A 19,269-nucleotide genomic window follows, 5' to 3' on the forward strand; every position below is an offset into this window, starting at 1 on the left:
TTGAGAGTGCCCTCATCTACCCAAGTGGCATCCTCCTCGAGATAATCTTTCCACTAGACGAGGCATTCTCTCAAGGTTCTGGATCTCAGTTGTCTCTCCCTAACATCTAAGATCTTGTCAGGCTGTAGCTCAAGGACTCCTTGGCTAGGCATTACAATTTGTTGGTCATCAAGTACATGGCTAGGATTAGGTGCATACTTCTTCAGTAGGCTGATATGGAATACAATATGAACCTTTAGGTTCTCAGGGAGTTGCAGTCTATAAGCATTAGGTCCTAGGCACTTAAGGATCTTGTATGGTCCACAATACCTTGGAGTTAGCTTCTTGCAATCTCCTAAGGATAGGAAACTCCTCTTTGGGCGTACACAATTGAAGACCATGTCTCCTTCCTCGAAGGTTCTACCTTGACGCTTCGAATCTGTGTATGCCTTTTGTCTATCCTTGGTGACTTGGATGTCCTGTCTTATTGACTTTACTTGGTCATCCATCTCTTCCAACATTTGCCTTGAAGCTTCAACCCTCAAGGTTGGATCTGAGAAGTTTAGGGGACTTCGACAGTCATGCCCATATAATGCTTGAAAAGGGGTTATCTGAATGGTTTGTTGATAAGAAGCATTGTAGGCAAATTCAAAACCAAAGGCAAGTATTGAATTGACCTTTTTGGCTCACGACAGCAGTGTGCCCTAAGCATATCCTCGATGACTTGATTGACTCGCTCTGTTTGGCCATCCATTTGGGGATGGTAAGCTATGCTAAAATAGAGTTGAGTCCCAATGGTTTCAAAGATGGCTCTCCAAAAGTGTGATGTGAAAAGAGAATCACGATCACTAATGATTCTTCTGGGTAGCCCATGTAGCTTGAATATCTCCTTGATAAACAATATTGCAATGTCTGAGGCTTTATAGTTTGTCTTTACTGGAATAAGGTGTACAACCTTAGTCAGCATGTCAACCACAACCATGATGGAGTTGTATCCTCCCTGAACTTGGGGTAGGCCAACAACAAAGTTCATACTGATGAATTTCCATTTCATTTGGGGAATGTCAAGTGGTTGTAGTTTCTCTAGCATCATGACATGTTCAGCTTTGATACGTTGGCAAGACAACGCTCAGTGACATATTTGACAATGTCACTTTTGAGCCTCTCCCAATGGTAGGTCTTCCTAACTGCATTAAGAGTTTTGGCATAGCCAGGATGTCCTGAGAAAGGGTAATCATGAGCTTCCCATAGTATCTTCTGCTTAAGTGACTGGCTTGCCAGTATACATAATCTCATTCTATAGTAGACAAGTCCACTATTGATAGAGAATTCATGATACTTAGCCTATAGCTTTTATTCATGGTCCTTGATAGAGATCTCCCTTAGCATCTTTTGATAGGCTGGATCATGGCATGCTTCTTCTCTCGCTAGCTCAAGTATTGGGTTGTTTGGCATGGATACTTTTGTAGCTAGAGATCTAGCTATTGATGGATTTTGCAAGATTAGCAAATTAAGGAATACCTTGCAACTGAGTGCGTTGGCAACTACATTCTCCTTTCCCAGTCGGTTATTTGATTTCAAAATCATACTCCTCCAGCACTTCAATCCACCGACATTCCCTCATGTTGAGCTCATTCTGGGTAAAAATCCATTTGAGACTCTTATGGTCAGTCACTAGTGTAAACTTGTTACCCAGCAGGTAGTGTCTCCAAAGCTTTAGAGCATGGATGACAACTAGTAATTCCAAATCATGCGTGGCATAATTCTTTTCATGACTCTTCAACTTCTTGAAGATTATGCTATAGGATGATGAGCTTACATCCTAAGGCAAGCATGCTAGTATCAGTTACTACCTCAAACTCCTTCTACTGTGGTCTAGAAGTTTTAGGGTCGGTGCTGATACCAAACTTTGCTTCAACCTATCAAAGCTAGTTTTGTTCCGTAGTTGACCATGCAATGGACATTTGCTTCTTCAGTAAGTCTATCAAAGGTGCTGCAATCAAAGCATAGTTTTTGATGAAGACCCTATACCATCCTGTCAATCCAAGAAAGCTACGTATCTCTTTGACGGATACTGGTATTGGCCATTCAAGCACATCTCTAACCTTGGCTGGGTCTACTGATATTCCTTCTGATGATACTATTAATCCCAGATATTCAATCTGACGCTTGAAGAATGCACACTTCTTCATTTTTGCATACAGCTTATGAGACCTCATTGTCTCAAGGACAATCCGAAGTTGAGGTTCATGATCTTCTTCCTGTTTAGAATAGACTAAAGTGTCATCAAAGAAGACAAGCATGAAATCATCAAGATATGGTCTAAAGATATCTTGCATTAATCTGTTGAAGGTGGCAGGTGCATTTGTAAGCCCGAATGACATAACCAGGAACTCAAAGTGCCCATATCTTGTATTGAAGGCCGTCTTTGGAATATCTTCTTCCTTAATCCTTATCTGATAGTAACCTGACCTGAGATCAATCTTGGAGAAGATCTTTGCACCTTGAAGACGATCAAGAAGCTCATCTATTCTAGGAATAGGATACTTGTTCTTGACTGTTGATTGATTCAACCCTCGGTAATCAATACATAGTCGAAGTGTCCCATCTTTCTTTTTCTGGAATAGTACTGGTGCTTCCCATGGTGAACTGCTAGGACGGATGTAGCCCTGATCTAGCAGTTGCTTGAGTTGTTCCTTCAGCTCAATTGCTTTCGGTATAGACATTCTATAGGGTCTCTTCGCAATTGGCGCAACTCCTATTACTAGCTTGATCTCATGATCTACTTCTCTTTGAAGTGAGAGTTCTGTTAACTCTTCAGGAACTACGTCCGCATATTCCTTTAGCCAAGTGACCAAATCACTTTACTTCTTTATCAATATTCACAGTCAAGACAATCGTTGATTTAAAAAAAAAGTTTTATTCCATTCATATCAGCATAGCCCTTTCGAGGTTCAATTATTTCTTGGGGCGATGGAACAAGTTGATACATTAATTCGAGGAGAATAAGATGTTGTTGCATTCAGCTATGGGAACTGAGTAGTAGTACGGATTGGGGTCATCGATTTTCAGGAATCGATAGTTCATTGGAAGATTAGGGTATCTTTTCCTTTGATATCCATTCTTCTCATGACGTCCCAAAACCTTGATTCGGTCGGTAGGGATTCTTTGAATCACTTCCTCGTGCACATACTTATTCTGGTTAACCCTTCGACCCCCGACCTATAGGGTCGCGTTTGCGTGAGCCTCAACAAAGATGAACAACTTCACGATCTTCAAATCCTTCATCCACTTGATTCTCTTCAAGTTAATTTGAAGGTACGCAGGTCGATAGGCAGTTATGTAATAGATCCCTGAAACACCCATCCATCTCCGTTCCACGTACACAGGCGATGGATTGTAAATGCGGTCTAGGATGTTCATCATCTCAACCCTTTGTCGATAATCTGTGGAATGCATCGCGGTCATAAACATGACTCGGAACACTAAGAACCTGTTCCATGCTTCATAATTCTGCAAGACAGCATTGAAAGTAAGGAAATGTTTGGGACACAACATTTTCTTTACTTCTTTTTATTAAAATTTCTTAAGTCCTTTGTTGGTTCGCTCTGATACCAACTGTAACGTGTCCAAATGGGTGTACAAGGTTAAGTGTAAGTCAGATGGTTCATTAGAACTCTATAAGGCCATGTTGGTTGCAAAAGGGTATGCATAGCAATATGGCCTTGACTATGAGGAGACTTTCAGTCTGGTGGCTAAAATGGCAACAGTCAGAACTGTCATTGCTTTGGTAGCATGCAAAGGCTAGAAATTATGGCAAATGGACGTCAAGAATGCTTTCTTGAATGATGATTTGGTTGAGGAAGTATATATGGAGCAACCTGAAGGCTATGTTCACCCAAACTTTCCTTCACATGTATGTAAGCTGAAAAAGGCTTTATATGGACTAAAATAGGACCTAGAGCATGGAATGCTCGGATCAGTATTTATTTACAACAACATGGATTTAGATTGGGTGATGTAGATCACAGCCTGTTCACGAAGAAGACAGATCATGGATATGTGTTTCTAGTGGTTTATGTAGATGATCTTATCATCACTGGAGATGATGAAGAGTGCATTGCTGAAATTAAATCATGTTTACAGGCTGAATTCAGAGTCAAAGACCTTGGTGAACTAAAGTATTTTATTAGGATTGAGGTAGTCTCTACACCTCAAGGTATATATGGCTACTACAGAAGCAGTATGCTCATGACATGTTACAAAATTATGGTATGGCTAAATGCAAGCCTATGGAGACACCTCTTGATCAGAATGTCAAGCTGCAGATTGATGTTGGGAATGACATAAAGAATGTGACCATGTATCGACAGATGGTGGGTAGATTGATATACTTGACTATTACCCGTTCTGACTTATGTTATGTAGTGGGGTTGATTAGTCAGTTCATGCAAAAGCCTTGAAACCACATTTAGATGTAGTCAGAAGGATCGTGAGACATATAAAGGGTACTATAGATTATGGGCTATTTTATGCATATGGAAAATCCCTTGACTTAATAGGGTTTACTGATGCTGATTGGGCTGGTTGTGCCTATGACAGGAGGTCAACCAGTGGTTATGCATTTGGATTGGGCAGCAGTATGATCAATTGGTAGAGTAAGAAATAGCCTACTGTTGCATTGTTGAGTACAGAAGCTGAGTACAGAGGAGTTGCCTTAGCGGCTTGCGAAGCAGTTTGGTTGATGAAACTGCTAAAAGACTTGGGAATACGCGTGGAAAGCAGAGTGAGATTACATTGTGATAACCTCAACAGTGTTATGTTGGCTAGCAATCATGTCTACCATGCTAGGTCAAAACATATTGAGGTTCACTACCATTTCATCAAATAAATGGTTCTTATAGGGCAGATTGATTTGATTCATGTGAAGACTGAAGACCAGGTAGCTGACATATTTACCAAGTCTCTTGGTAAAGAAAAGTTCATATACTTCAGACAGTTACTTGGAGTTTATCAAATGGTTTGAGATTGAGGGGGAGCATTAGAATATCAAGCTCTTGTTTCTCTTTAGTCAGACTATCTTTATGTTCTTAACCAATATAGCTGTACACATGTGTGACATTCAATAAGTTGGTGTAGTCATTGACTTAACCACAGTTAGTCTTGGTTAGTCATACCTATGTGTGTAAGTCTCTTTCAGTTAGTATGATGGAAGAATAATGGAAGAAGAACAACAATGAGCTGAGGCTCATCTTTCGCTCCGCTCTATCTCTCTCCCTCTCTTCCAACACTGAGTTGATCTCAAGTTGAGCTGGCTAAGAGTGAAATGAAGCTGGAGGATTAGTGCCATGCTCGATTGGGCTTTGATACCATGAAAGAGAATATGGATCTAGAGCATAGCGCTAACTATGGAGGATGGAAGTCGGTAACAAGACTCATAGTGACATAGACAAGAAGACAAACTATTACTCAAGTGAATTAGGTTCCACGATGTAGGCTTGGACTCATAAACACAATCTTGAGCTGACCATGAGAGAGACTCAAAATGAAGTACAAAGTACCAATAGCATATATTCAAAAGTGAACCAAGTATATGTCTTTATAGCTTTTCAGCTTCTCCACTCTCCTCATTGTGCATATGGGATTCAAGACATCTCTTCTTGGAGCATACATCATTTGTTATTTCTCAACACCCCCCTCAAATGATGAGTCTCTACAGTTGTTGGCTTTTGCCCCCCCTACATGATAACATGGCCCGAGAAACTAGCTCATAGGAAGCCTAGTCAAGTTAAAGCTTGAGTCTATATGGTGAGATCTGAATGCTCAAGTGAAGGTAGGTGGAGTCTGGCTATGGCTGCCAAGCAAGGCATTGAGAAGGAGTAGGAACTCGGGTTCCAAACTTGTCATGAGTTGATCTGAGCTCAAGTTGAGCTAGGTAAGAGTGAAATGAAGCTGGAGGATTAGTGCCATGCCCGACTAGGCTCTCATACCATGAAAGAGAATATGGATCTAGATCATAGCACTGACTATGGAGGATGGAAGTCGGTAACAAGACTCATAGTGACATAGGCAAGAAGACAAACTGTTGCTCAAGTGAATTAGGTTCCAAGATGTAGGCTTGGACACATAAACACAATCTTGAGTTGAACATGACAAAGACTCAAAATGAAGTACAAAGTACCAATAGCATATATTCAAAAGTGAACAAGTACATGTCTTTATAGCTTTTCAGCTTCTCGACTCTCCTCACTGTGCATATGGGGTTCAAGACATCTCTTCTTGGAGCATACATCATTTGTTATTTCTCAACAAAACTTACACCTTAGCACTCACACACTAGGATTTGCACTGTAGCACTCGCACCCTAGCACACACACGCTAGGACTTGCACATTAGGACTTGTGCCTCAACACTAGCACTCTAGGAGTTGCACACTAGACATACTCATACTCATGCACATTAGCACTCATACACTAGGACTCACAAGGACTCATGCACTAGCACTTGTACACTAGGACTCATGCATTGATACCTACACTCTAGCACTTGCACACAATGACTCACACAGTAGCACTCACATACAAGGATACACACCTTAGCACTCACACACTAGGATGCACTCTCTAGTATTTTCACATTGAGATGCACTCTCTAGTACTCGCACGCTAAGACATGCACCTTAGCACTTGCACAGTGGGACTTGCACAATTATACTTGCACACTAGCACTCACACACTAGGACTCACATAAAATCACTTGCAAAGAAGACTCACACCCTAGTAGTTGCACACAAGGATTCACACCCTAGCACTCGCACACTAGGGCTCACATATTCATACTCACATACTAGGATTTGCACACTAGCAATCGCACTCTAGCACTCACACTCTAGCGCTTGCACACTACTACTCAGACACTTAGATTTGCACACTCGTACTCACACTAGCACTCACACACTACCACTTGCATGCTAGGACTTACACACTACACACAATAGAGATATCTAATTGCACCTCCAGACCTTCTGCGCTCCATACACATTTTCAAATTGGACCTTCGAATTGAAGATGGTATGTTAATTTCTCTTTTCTTGGTTTCAAAAGCATGCCATTTATGAACTCATTCACACTTATATTCTAATTTCATTTTGGATTTTTGACACATTGACATTTTGTGGCATTGCTTGAACATGTCCACATTGATTTGAGAATGACAAAAGCCTAATTTTGCATAACTCTCTTGTTTATTTGAAATCAAAGGGTGTAGCACATACCTTGGAGTCTTGTATGTTTTGGAACTCACGTGTTGTAAGAAACATCATAGTGCCTTGAGAACTCAATACAAAGCTTGTCAAAAGCAAGCTCCTAATCCACAAGACACTCTACCACATCACAAGGACAGACTATAGAATTGCCAACCTAGGCTATAAGCTCAAGGGTAATCTTATTGCATGTTAGAAGATAGGCATAGGAACCCACTGTAAGCAAGGGTGTATGAGGGAAGATGGGTGTAAATAGCCTTAGGGGCAGGGGAAACCCAAACCCTAGCTTGGCACAAGCTATATAGACAGCCTATGGGCCACTATCATGTGTGGGAGAGTGTACCCAAGTTGTACTTGTAAGCAACTTAGTAAACACGATATTATTATTGTACTTTGAGCTCTCTTCTCCCTCTTGTGCACACATTCCAATGCTGCAACTCTATTTTCTCACATGGTATCAGAGCCTCCTCTGATCCCCTCAGCTTCGTCAAATCTCAGCTCCACTAAGTGCACAAAAGAACTCCATCTTCTTCACCTCCATAGCCTATTTTTTGAACTCCCTAACCTTGGTGGACTTGCTGCAAGCAAAGGAGGGCATTTCAGCTCTTGCCATCTTCTACAAACCTTCTCTTCACCTCAAGGCACAGTTGTGGGGCACTTCAAAACGTGAAATTGGGCATCAACAAGCACGACATTGCGTTCTGTGTCAGAATAGTGCAGTTCTAGGCAGGCGGCTAGTTCATACTATAGCGCGAGCTGTGGGAGATGCAATGAAGGTGGCCATCATAGGGCTTTTGTAGCCCCCCTAGTGAGCCATCTCCTCCTAAGAGGGCTTTGGGAAATTTGACCTCTATTGGCTGCTAGAAGCCAAACCCTAACTGACAGTTTCCTGACAGCCATAGCCAAGAAGCTTCAAGCTTCTTCAACTTTCAAATTTCTCAATATCTAGTCATTAACAGTGATTTTAATCACTAAGTTAACACCTTCTAATTCAATTACTAATATGGGAACCTAATCTCAGAGGTTAATACACTTGAAAAATCGTCATCAAGCTTATCAAGAACGACATTTACCATCTCTAGCAACATGAGCTACAGATGAGTGCTTATAAGCACTAAGGCACATTGCTTAATCATCATTGCTGCTAGTACTTACATAATCTGAATGTTTTCATCAGGAAATTAAAACAACTAAGTACCTTACTTCAAGTTGTAAGGCTATGTGTACAACTATAAACACATAGACCATCATACACTAGAAGTGTATTGCATATCTTGAGTGATTTTTTCTTAAGTACATTGGTCAATGAAATTAGAGGGATGAGTGTCATTGTACTCTCCTCGGAATCATCAGCAACAAATATTGAAATCAAAGACAATCCTTGTCCAACACAAGGGTCATCCACTGAGCCATACCACAAGGAGGAGCCTAAATTCCAGTCTAGGTTCAAATCATTGAAGCCTAAAAAGACCATTAAACCTTGGAAGAAGATTGCTCATAAGAAAGGCCCACTAAAGTCATATTTTGAAATATTACATATGTATGATTTTCAACCTTTCTCCTCATTACAACTTTGATTTGCTTCTGCATTTAGTGGCAAAGCTTGTAAGGGACTAGACACTGCCCTTGTTCTAGCAAGTGGTAAGACCTTCCCAATGGCCACAACATATGCTAATGTCCGTCCTCAAATTCAAAAATTTGATAGCAAAGATTTCCACCCATGGCAGGTATTTATCAAGTACAAGATGATGGAGAGAGGGTATTGACCTCTCATTCAAGGCACTAGAGTTGTTAAATTTGCAAATCTGGTTGATATAGAGGATGACCAACATGCCCAGGCAATCATCATGTTACACTTAGATGAGTCATTGATTCATCATGTTGATCAACTAAATACTGCTAAAGAAAAATGGGATGAGCTTGAAAAGCTCTATGGAGCTACTGGTAAAAATACTAAAATCTTCCTTAAAATTGAATTCTTTAGCTTGGAATATCAATTACGAGAAGACTTGGAAAATTCATCTCTCACATGAAGGGACTTATGGCACAGCTTGCCTCAGTACAAGCTCCAATACATAAAGAAGATGCTATTGCTATCTCCTAAAAGCTGTAAAAAAGGTGTTTCCTACCCTTGTAACCACTCTTACCAACATTTCAGATCCTACATTGGCAAGTACCATCCAATCCTGTTTGGATGAAGAAAAGAGGAACCACAAAGAAGGCAACACCAGTCAGGCATCTTCAACTTCCCATGATCAAGTATCGGTACATACAGTTCTCACTACATGTTCCTTCTGTAAGAAAAAAGGACATCTTGTAAACAACTATTGGAAGGAAGTATCCCGAGAAAATGAAATGTAACAAATGCAAGAAGACAGGGCATATCACTAGTAAATGCCCCAACACTCCTGATGTACCCAAAGAACTGGTAGCCAATTAATCCATCTGAAGATCGACTTTTTTGAGTTTTTAAACCATCTACCTAAAAAAACTCTTATAGCCTGATTTATAAAGGCATCCTAGTTGTTAAGGGGGGGTCGAGGGGGGGATCTTACATGCCTTGTAATCCAATGCCACCCTGGCATTGAGGGGGTGTTAGAAGATAGGCATAGGAACCCACTGTAAGCAAGGGCGTATGAGGGCAGATGGGTGTGAATAGCCTTAGGGGCAGGGGAGACCCTAACCCTAGCTTGGCAGAGGCTATATAAATAGCCTATGGGCCACTATCATGTGTGGGAGAGTGTATCCAAGTTGTACTTGTAAGCAACTTAGTAAACAAGATATTATTCTTGTACTTTGAGCTCTCTTCTCCCTCTTGTGCACACATTCCAATGCTGCAACTCTGTTTTCTCACACTGCATGCTTTTATGAAGTGGCAATGTGATCCCTACTTCTAGGGAACGAAACCCTAGGCCTAGAATCACTACTACATCAACTTTTGAATCCCCTCTAGTTACCAACTCAATTCTTGACTCTCAAGAATTTATTGATCCAGTGATTGACGTTTTAGATATGCTCAATGCCCCACCCTTGTAATGTGCCACCAATGATCCATGGTGCTCTAAGTTGTAAGATCCCCATTATGAGGAGAAGCCACGTGTGAGTAAGGACATTGGTTGGGTCGTGACTTGTATGTCAAATGAGGTCTATGTGACTGAATGGCAAAAAGGTGGCCTATGTGAATCTAGACCTTGGATTAGATAGAGTAGTTATGTTGCTAGCAACTTTGAGGCACAATGCATTGAGTTGTAGGGTGCGGGAGTTATCAAGGACCCCTATTGAGGCTGCGGAAGCGAACCTTGGTTGGTGGTCTTGGGGGGCCAATAGCCCCCTTGATAGGGGATTTGGGGATAGCACTCCTGGCCCGATGCTAAAGGGAATGTTCCCTAGCCTACTAGGGAAGATCCATAATATGGTTGGACAAGCCAAGTAGACTACTTTCTTGGGCTATAAAAGGAAGACCTCTCCAAAGACATGGTTAATCTTTATTTCACTTGGTTAGAGTTCTTTCAGCTAGCCTTAAGCTCTTTGCCTATCATTTATTTGGATTGCCATCTAAGATTCACAGTGGAAGCGCATGGGTGGATAGAGCCATATTTGTATCAGTTCATTTGAAATTAAAGTAGTTTTTGTTCTTCCCATATCTGATGTGTATTCTCTACTCCTTGCTCATATTTTCTTTACTGCATCATGTAATTTCTATATGACCAAGTCAATCAAGATACCTCTAACCAAAGTCTAGTGGCACCGATGAAGTGATATTTCTTGCCTCTCTTCTTAGAGATATTCGAGTGTCTCTAGAGAGCTACTAACAAGCTGCATGCTTTGACCATGCCAAAATCTCCAATGTAGACCTAGAAACAACCCTCTTATCTTTTAAGGACCAAGGGACTAGTACTTTTAGTAAGCTCCTTAAATACACAATGGACATGAAGCAAGAACTTCTAACCATGAAATCCAAAATTGGACATGATCAAGAACATGTTATTGAATGTAGGAATGTCATGATCATCTATTGACACCTTGATGGACCTCATTCAATGCAAGCTCTTTGTTCACATAGATTTGCTCATTATAGGAGGTCACATGGCTCAAACATTCTTACTAGGATAAAAAATTCACCTGCCCAATGTGATCAAGCCAACGTACCCTTGTTGGCCAAACAACTTAATAAGTATCACCCTGGAGATGATCCATATAGCTTCATTGAGCAATTCAGGCAAGTTTGTGAAGCTAATAACCTTATAAAGAAATGCCAACTAGGGTCAAGCCTTTAAGATTGACATGGACAAAAAGGGCCACACTTGGTTTACCATCTTCACTCGACCTAGAAGGCTTTTGTTGTAGTCTTGATGAAGGCTTGTTTCATTAAGAAATTCATAGAAGCTATCTATGGGGAGAATCTCATTGTTTGATGAATAAATATTGAACAAAAAGAAGAAGAGTATGTAGGATAATGTGTCCAAACTGCGAGGGATATAAATGCATACCACTCGTAGAGAGAAACTAACCACCAAAGCAGTCATGAAGGATTTCATCAAGGGAATCTCCAATGAAGAGATCTATGAAGTCTTGGCTAGCAACTATGTCCTTGATTGCATATTAATCTCAATGGAGTATTGGAATGAAGCAATTTGAATAGAGGGTCTTCATAAAGAGAGAAGTCATGACAAGAAAGAAAAAGGCCTAGAATTAGACTCCCACTCTAATAGAGGCAAACTTGAGATAGGAAACTTCCAAACTCAAATTCTCATGGTAGATGTGATGAAACAATAACAAGAGCTTTTGAAAATGATTGACTCATTCCAGAAAACTCAATTGTACTAACAAAATGCATAGTATATACATTACAGGGGTGATCACTTGCCATTTGAATGCTCTCAATAGATCCGGCTTGCACAAATTGTGGGTTGTTTGGTCATGAGGCATCAGCTATAGAGCCTTCACGTGGCTTCCGTATGTTGCACCATACGCAAATCAAGGATCCCATATCCAAGACCACAATAAATGGCTCTTCCTACCCCCTACATCAAAAACCTACAAATCTTAAAGTTGGCATCAATCCATTCGACATTCCATGGCCTATGAGCTTCATCATAACCACCCATCTACTGAAGCCCTAGTTCACCACATTGAAGAGCCCATTGAGGAATAAGATTATGCCAACTCGTATGTCTCTTATGACGAGGAAGGAAATGTGGTACTCATGGATTATAAACAAGTCCTAATCATGATGTTAGGAAGATAGAGGGCATGGGATGATGCAATCTCGAGATACTCTTGCCTATTGGGGACTTGTGGCCAACTTGATCACATCTCCAACCCATGCTCCAACCAAAGGAGAATGAAGTTGGACAATGTGACATGCCCACCCGAACGTTCCTTGGAGGTACATTCTTAGTAGCCCGTCAAGAGATGTCCTGAGGAGTATCGTCTGGGATTTTGATGAAAACCCTCACTAACTAGGCTCGCTTGAGTCTAACCCCCCACAGTGGAAGTTCCAACCATTCCCACAAGGATTGACCTGAGTCTTTCTTATCAAATCTATTACTAACGGCTGATTAGTATTAGCAGTTTGAGATTCCATTCCCTATAGGAATTTACTGACTAAAACGGACTTACATTGTGCTCGGTTCAAAGTGAATGGGTGAAGTATAACACTCTAATCCCTTCTACCCGGGGTTTTAAAGTGATGCGACTCATGCTTTTTGGTTTCTAGTAGTCCATCAAGTGTGATTTTTATTCCTTCTTAGGAAAGCTCTCAGCTTACCGAGACCACCCAGCCATAGGTCTAGATCCATCAAGGGTCCATACTCTGGCTTCCCTTGAGAGAGTAGTTTTAATTACCTAATTATCTGCCACTTTAGGCTCAACATATAAAAACAGCTTCTTTGAATTATCTCCTGATACAAATTCGTTACACACCCTTAATTCATGATACAAAAACGGATAAAGCAATTCCATCTTAATAGTTTCTTTTAGAAAAAACAAATGAGTTTTACAATGTTTTCTATTCGAAGTATTATTCTCTCCAAGTTCTGTTCCCCAACTAGTATTGAAACTTCTAGGACACAATCTAGAAATCAAAGGGTAGTTGGCAGTTTGTAAGAGCCTAAGGAGTTTATGACCAGAGCCCCCTGGTATCCTCACCTCCTCCTACTGACTAGGGTTCCCTACGACAAGACCTTTCGCATCATGATTAGTCTCTTCTCACTAATGCAAAACAAAAGAGAAAACCCCCTTGGAGTAGGTTTTATTTATGTTGTCCTTGGAGAGGTCTAGTGCCATTAAGAACAGTACCTCAGTCAACATTCTGTGCTTACTAGAATACCACCTCAGTCATCGATCTATACTTAGTCATTCATCTTTTAGCCTAATGATTTTAGAAAAGATTAGTACTTATCTTGCAATCACAAATACCTTATTTCGAATGCATCATACATAAACTTTTAATAGGTTTATTTCCAAGACAAATCTTTTCTTTCAAAATATAATAACATCGAGATAAATTAGAATAGGTGGCAAAATTAGCGTAAGTGGCACTACCTTAATAACATCAAGACAAATTAGCATAAGTGCCAAAATTAGCATAAGTAGCAATACCTTGATAACAGTGAGACAAATTAGCATAAGTGGCAAAATTAGTGTAAGTGGCAATACCTTCCAATAGTCTTCCTGGATTCCCCCTTCCTTGGGGACTAGTTTGGATTGAATCTAAGCAAGAATTTCATACTTCAGAATAACTCCCTTGGAGTTTCGTAGGTTCTTACCTACAATAAAAGAAAATCTTGGTTAGTTTAATTACGAATAGTATCCTTTAGCAACTTCATCTCAAGGTCTCTTATATACCGAGGATTAGCGTTTGTGATTACCTGTCAAAGATTTAATTTGATCAACACAAAATCAAAAATACTAAATCGTTTAGGGACACAATACCTTCCTTGTACTTGCTTAGGTTCATCTTGTACAGACCCAAGTTACCCCTTGGAATTTGCGGTTAAGAATTCTTTTATTGAATAAAATCTTATTTCACGAATGCAGATTTTATTGCATGTTCATGGGATGAAGGCCTGCTAGCTATTTTTATTCCAAAAAAAATAGTACCTGAAGATCCATGATGGGTGTTTGGTTGATGGTATTCACAGCTTTGTTTGTAACCCCCGTACTCGCCATTCCGTTTACAGTAATTGTGTCCACAGCATTATTGGTAGCTCTTGCCTCCGCAACCTTCGTACCTTTCTTCTTCAAGGCCATGGTCTTTAATTTCAAGATTGAAAATGGGGTTTTGGCAAAGGAGCTTGAGGGCAATTAGATTGATGGAAATTTGATTGTTGGGAGAAGGCGATCACCAAGAATTTAGAAAAATCAAGAAGAGTCTTGATTCCACAGAGAAATAAGATAGAAGGGATGGAGGATTTGAATTCAAGAGCTCGCGGAGTATCCTCCTTATCTTTGTGATGAGAAAATCTCGTGCTCGCGCTTCTCTTGCCCCACTCCCTCTTGCTCTATATTCCTGAGAAGGGTGTCTCCCCTCTTACTTGGACTTCCCTCAACAGCTCCCCATGTCATGTATTTATAGCTAAATTAAAAGAAGAAGGGTTGTGGCTAAGAAGAAGAGCTCTTTATGGAAGGGATCTTGGCAAAATCAACAATCTGAAGCTTTCAAAATGCAATCTGATGTTGGCGATTTGATCTTTGAGGTCCAAAGAGTCTGCCAAAGATGCCATGACTGATTCGCCTGGCTCTCGCATGATCTTGCTTCAATCTAAGCCTCTCGTCAAACTGAGAAGAGGGAGAGATTGCTAGAGTTAACTACTAAATTACTAAAGGAGAATTCATGCTTTTTGGTTCAAAATCAGAGATGCCAAAATTGGGGAAGACAATGCACCATTTTTTTTCCATAAAAAGGGGAGGGGGATTGCTTTTCATCGTCATCTCCCTCTCAATCTTCTTCTTTTTTTATAAAGCATTTTAAATCTTAAAGCTTTTGTGACTTACCTTACTTGCCAAGTTTTAAAACGTGTTTGATCAACTTCGACTTATGGCTCACAACTCTCGTTCACGCAGTAACTTCTGTGGGACAGATGGCTACAGTCCTTGTTAATCCAAAAAACTGTCGAGTTATGATCCCCATGTCATTTTTCTCGAGATCTTCTCTATTTAATGATTTAGAGTTCTTCAAGTCCATTTTTGCGAGAAGTCAAAAAGATTTTAAATTAAAGTTCGAATATCATAGACAATGGTGCCTTGAATGCAGAATCACTCATATGTATCTTGATTGCACAAAGAGGAAAGCTAGCTATAGTAAAGTTATAGTACCTATCGTATACTTGAGCCTCTTTGTGATTGATATGCTAAAGGATGAAGACATGTTTCCCATTTTGATTGACACCATTACTAGAGCTCATGCTGTTGAGAATGGCAATGTTAAATACCTTGGCCCACCCCTAGTAACTGGCTCTATCATTGGCAAGATAAATACAAACAAGAAAGTTAAACTTGCTTTTCTCAAGCTAAAGAGTAAAGGAGAAATCTTAGTTCCTCCAGTTACTACAAGTGTTGAGCAAGCTATATCTCCTCACACAACTTATTGAAGTTTGGGACAATGGTCTAGTCCTTTTGGGAAATCAAACTAAAGCTCTACATATTGAAATGAATAGCTAAAAGACAACCATAGTCATGACCTTGTTGCTATTTTTAGCTTGTTGTGAGGTGATACAATTTGTCCCCCAACATAGAAGCTATTAAAAAAACATGTTTCATGCTCAAGGGTGAGCAATATTGGCTTCATATTCTTGCCAACTTGGAGCTACCATTTATCGAAGTAACTAAGTACAAAGTAGCCAATGAACATCTGAATCAATCTTGAGGGGAGGGGTCACTCATGAATATATGTATGTATCACATGAGTTCAAAATAAGGAGTTTTAAAAACATCATTTTTATACATTTTTTACATACATAAGGTTGTCATATAAAGGGGCTACTTACAAATTAAATTAAAAAATGATTGTGTTTTATTCATGAAAAAATAATTGATAAGGATATTCATAAATAGACCTTGAACACACGTAATATAGGGGATATATATATAGTGAACCCCCAAAGAAATCAATACAAAATTTAGGAAGCCCCTGTCAATAGGGTTAGTATCCCTAATGACCTTCCTTCTATGCTATTGCTGATGATGCATGCTAGTCCATCATGCACATCTAAGCATAGATGCTTTCTTGCATCCATTAATAGACTTGAACTCTAGAGACTCCTCTCATTATGGTGACCAACCTTCAAGAACTTGAATAAGGCTAACCTACTTATGTTTGAGGAGCTCTTAAGTAGCCCCATATGGCATTGGATTGAACTTCATCAAGTCTTCTTTGATTATCACAATAATCTTTTTGTCTGCATGATGCCCCCTTATGAATTTGATATCAAAGAGGAGAGTAACTTGATGATAAACTAATAGAGTAAGAAAGTGATATAGATAATGATTATGAATCTAGTGAAAAAACAATTGAGAATATCACAATTTATTTTTTATGTCTAAGTGAAAATCCTAAAAATTACATGCCGTCTATGGTTATTCCTTCATTCAAGAAACTTGTGATTTGCAATATATAGGATAGCGTATTCCTATAACTTTTTATGATGGGTGCTTCATATTTATGTGGAAGTCATGAAAATTATGTGCAGGTTATAGTTATTGCTTCATTTAGGAATTTGTATGCTACAATATAATTATTCCAAGAAGATTGTTGTTGGCATTGATCAAGTAAGGATGATACAATGATAGAAGGGACTATTTATCCTAGGAGAACCAATCTTAGTCAAAGCTCGAACTCGGATAGACATCCTAAAAGGATTGATGGCTTACCCCATAGTGATAAGTATGTTAAATTTAGTTTGTGGTTGAAACCTTGAACAAAATCCAAGGGGAAGAGTAACCCAAGGTTGTTCAAAAATTGCCATCTAGGGTAAATCAACTTTTGAATAAATGTTAAATGAGATTTTGATTATGTATACCGTGATCTATTGATGCATCAAGAAAGAATTGCTTATATTGTAAGCTAGGATTTTGATTGAATATAATCAAAATTAGGTAAATAAAATGTAGGATACACTAGGCCTCCCCCAAGGCTAGTTGGAGGGATCCTATTCCAAGGGGATTAGAATCATTGCTTTAGGTTGCTTGGACTATTCCCATTGCAAGAGGTCGCTCCGTGGGGAGCCAGTTAGGTAGGAGGAGGTAAGGGTGCAAGGGGATTCTAGCTAGTAAAGTCCTTAACTCCTAGGATCTATCTAACCCCTATGTGACCTCGAATGGTCTTTCTATAGGGGCCATGATGCTAGTTGACATGGCAAAATCTTGGAGGATGCCAAACCTTTGGGTTGATGATACTTTCATATGAGTGGAAGGGAACCTTTGGGTTGATGATAATTCAATATGGGTAGAAGGGAACCTTTAGATTGATATTACTTTTGTATGGGCAAAAGGAAAACTGTAATAAGAATCCTTCAAAATAATAAAAGAGATGTTTGTCAAATGGCTATTTGATCTTATTTTTGTGTTGTACCCTAAGTTACGTGAACAAAGCTTGTGCTATAAAAGGCACTAATTTTAAATCTCAAATATAATTGTGGTAGGTAATTAGGTAACTAAAAATGCCCATTGAGGGATGTGGGAGGGCATGTCCCTTGATGGGTTCATCCCTTGACATGTTCATCTCTTGACAAGTTCGTCCTATGGCAAGGTGGTCCTAGTTTGTTGGGAGATTGTTTCAAGAATTACACTAATTAGGAGGTTAGGTTGATCCAAGTAGAAATTTAATAAGGACCTTAACTCCATATTTTTTTAGGGGACCGAAGTGAGACTATGCCATATTGGAAGAGGGCTCAACATGCTAAACTCCCCCTCATTTCTTACTCTCTTTGAACCAAGTTTGACACGAGTCTACTTCGGTTTGGGTGATCTCATGCAAAGTAAACACTCAAAGACCAATGCTAGGGAGTCTCTAGGTGACCCTAGTTGATTTAGGAATCTAGATTTAGGCGGATCCTAGTGGGTTTGCGACCAGAGCACTCCCATCATGATGTGGATGCTAGGGACTCTCTAGGTGACCCTATAGTCGATTTAGGAATCTAGATTTAGGTCAATCCTTGTGGGTTCATGGCCAGAGCACTTCCATCATGATGTGGACTCAAGAATACCTATGTGATTAACCCCATGTCATTCAAAGGATTGCTGGGTGGCATCACTTAGGATTGGCTCCTATTGATGGACCACAAACATCATTCCTTGAAAGCTAGTTTTAGGCAGCATGTTACATAGTAGTTGTCTCATGACCACGATTGAGGACTGGTGCGTGCCATTAGCACCCTTCAAGCTAACCCCACATGTCACTACAATGTCTCCCTCCATGCCATTATTTGTCTTGTGAACTCAAAGTGCCGTTCACTTTGCAACATTATCCATTATTTAGTAAGATTCTTACTGAGGAGGAACTGCATATGGATAGTCATTTTGCTAGTCCTCCCTGGTTCCTTATCATCATAAATATTACCACTTATTTGTACAACTTAGTTATCCACCCATTTAACCTTGATGCATTTGCTCAATTGGAGTATAGCCCCAACTCTTCTACATAGTGATTGCAAAACCCTTTCTTCTTCTTCACCCTTGGTCTAGTTGTCTTAGGATTTTCCTTGTATACATTTTTTTCTAGTTTTCTTTCGTCTTTTTTGTGTGTGTTGCATTGATCTCTTTCATGGTCCTTTGCTTGTTACACCTATAAGCTAGGAATCCTACTCCCTTTGTTGTTTGTTGTAAGGGGAAAATAGAACTTGGAATACTTTATCAATAGGTAGCATAGAACTAGGGAATTGTTGACTAAATGTGGGCTACAAGATAGGGAAACTAATGGGCCTATTCACTTTAGCAATTGTTAAAAATTTGTTCAAAACTATGATCCTAAGACTAGAACAAGTGTGATGGAGTATTGGAGAGGTAAGAGCAAAAATTAGGAAGGTAGC

This window comes from Lygodium microphyllum, chromosome 15 (assembly GCF_053477565.2).
Source record: "Lygodium microphyllum isolate KBCC chromosome 15, Lygodium_microphyllum_v1.1.10, whole genome shotgun sequence".
NCBI classification, from domain to species: Eukaryota; Viridiplantae; Streptophyta; class Polypodiopsida; order Schizaeales; family Lygodiaceae; genus Lygodium; species Lygodium microphyllum.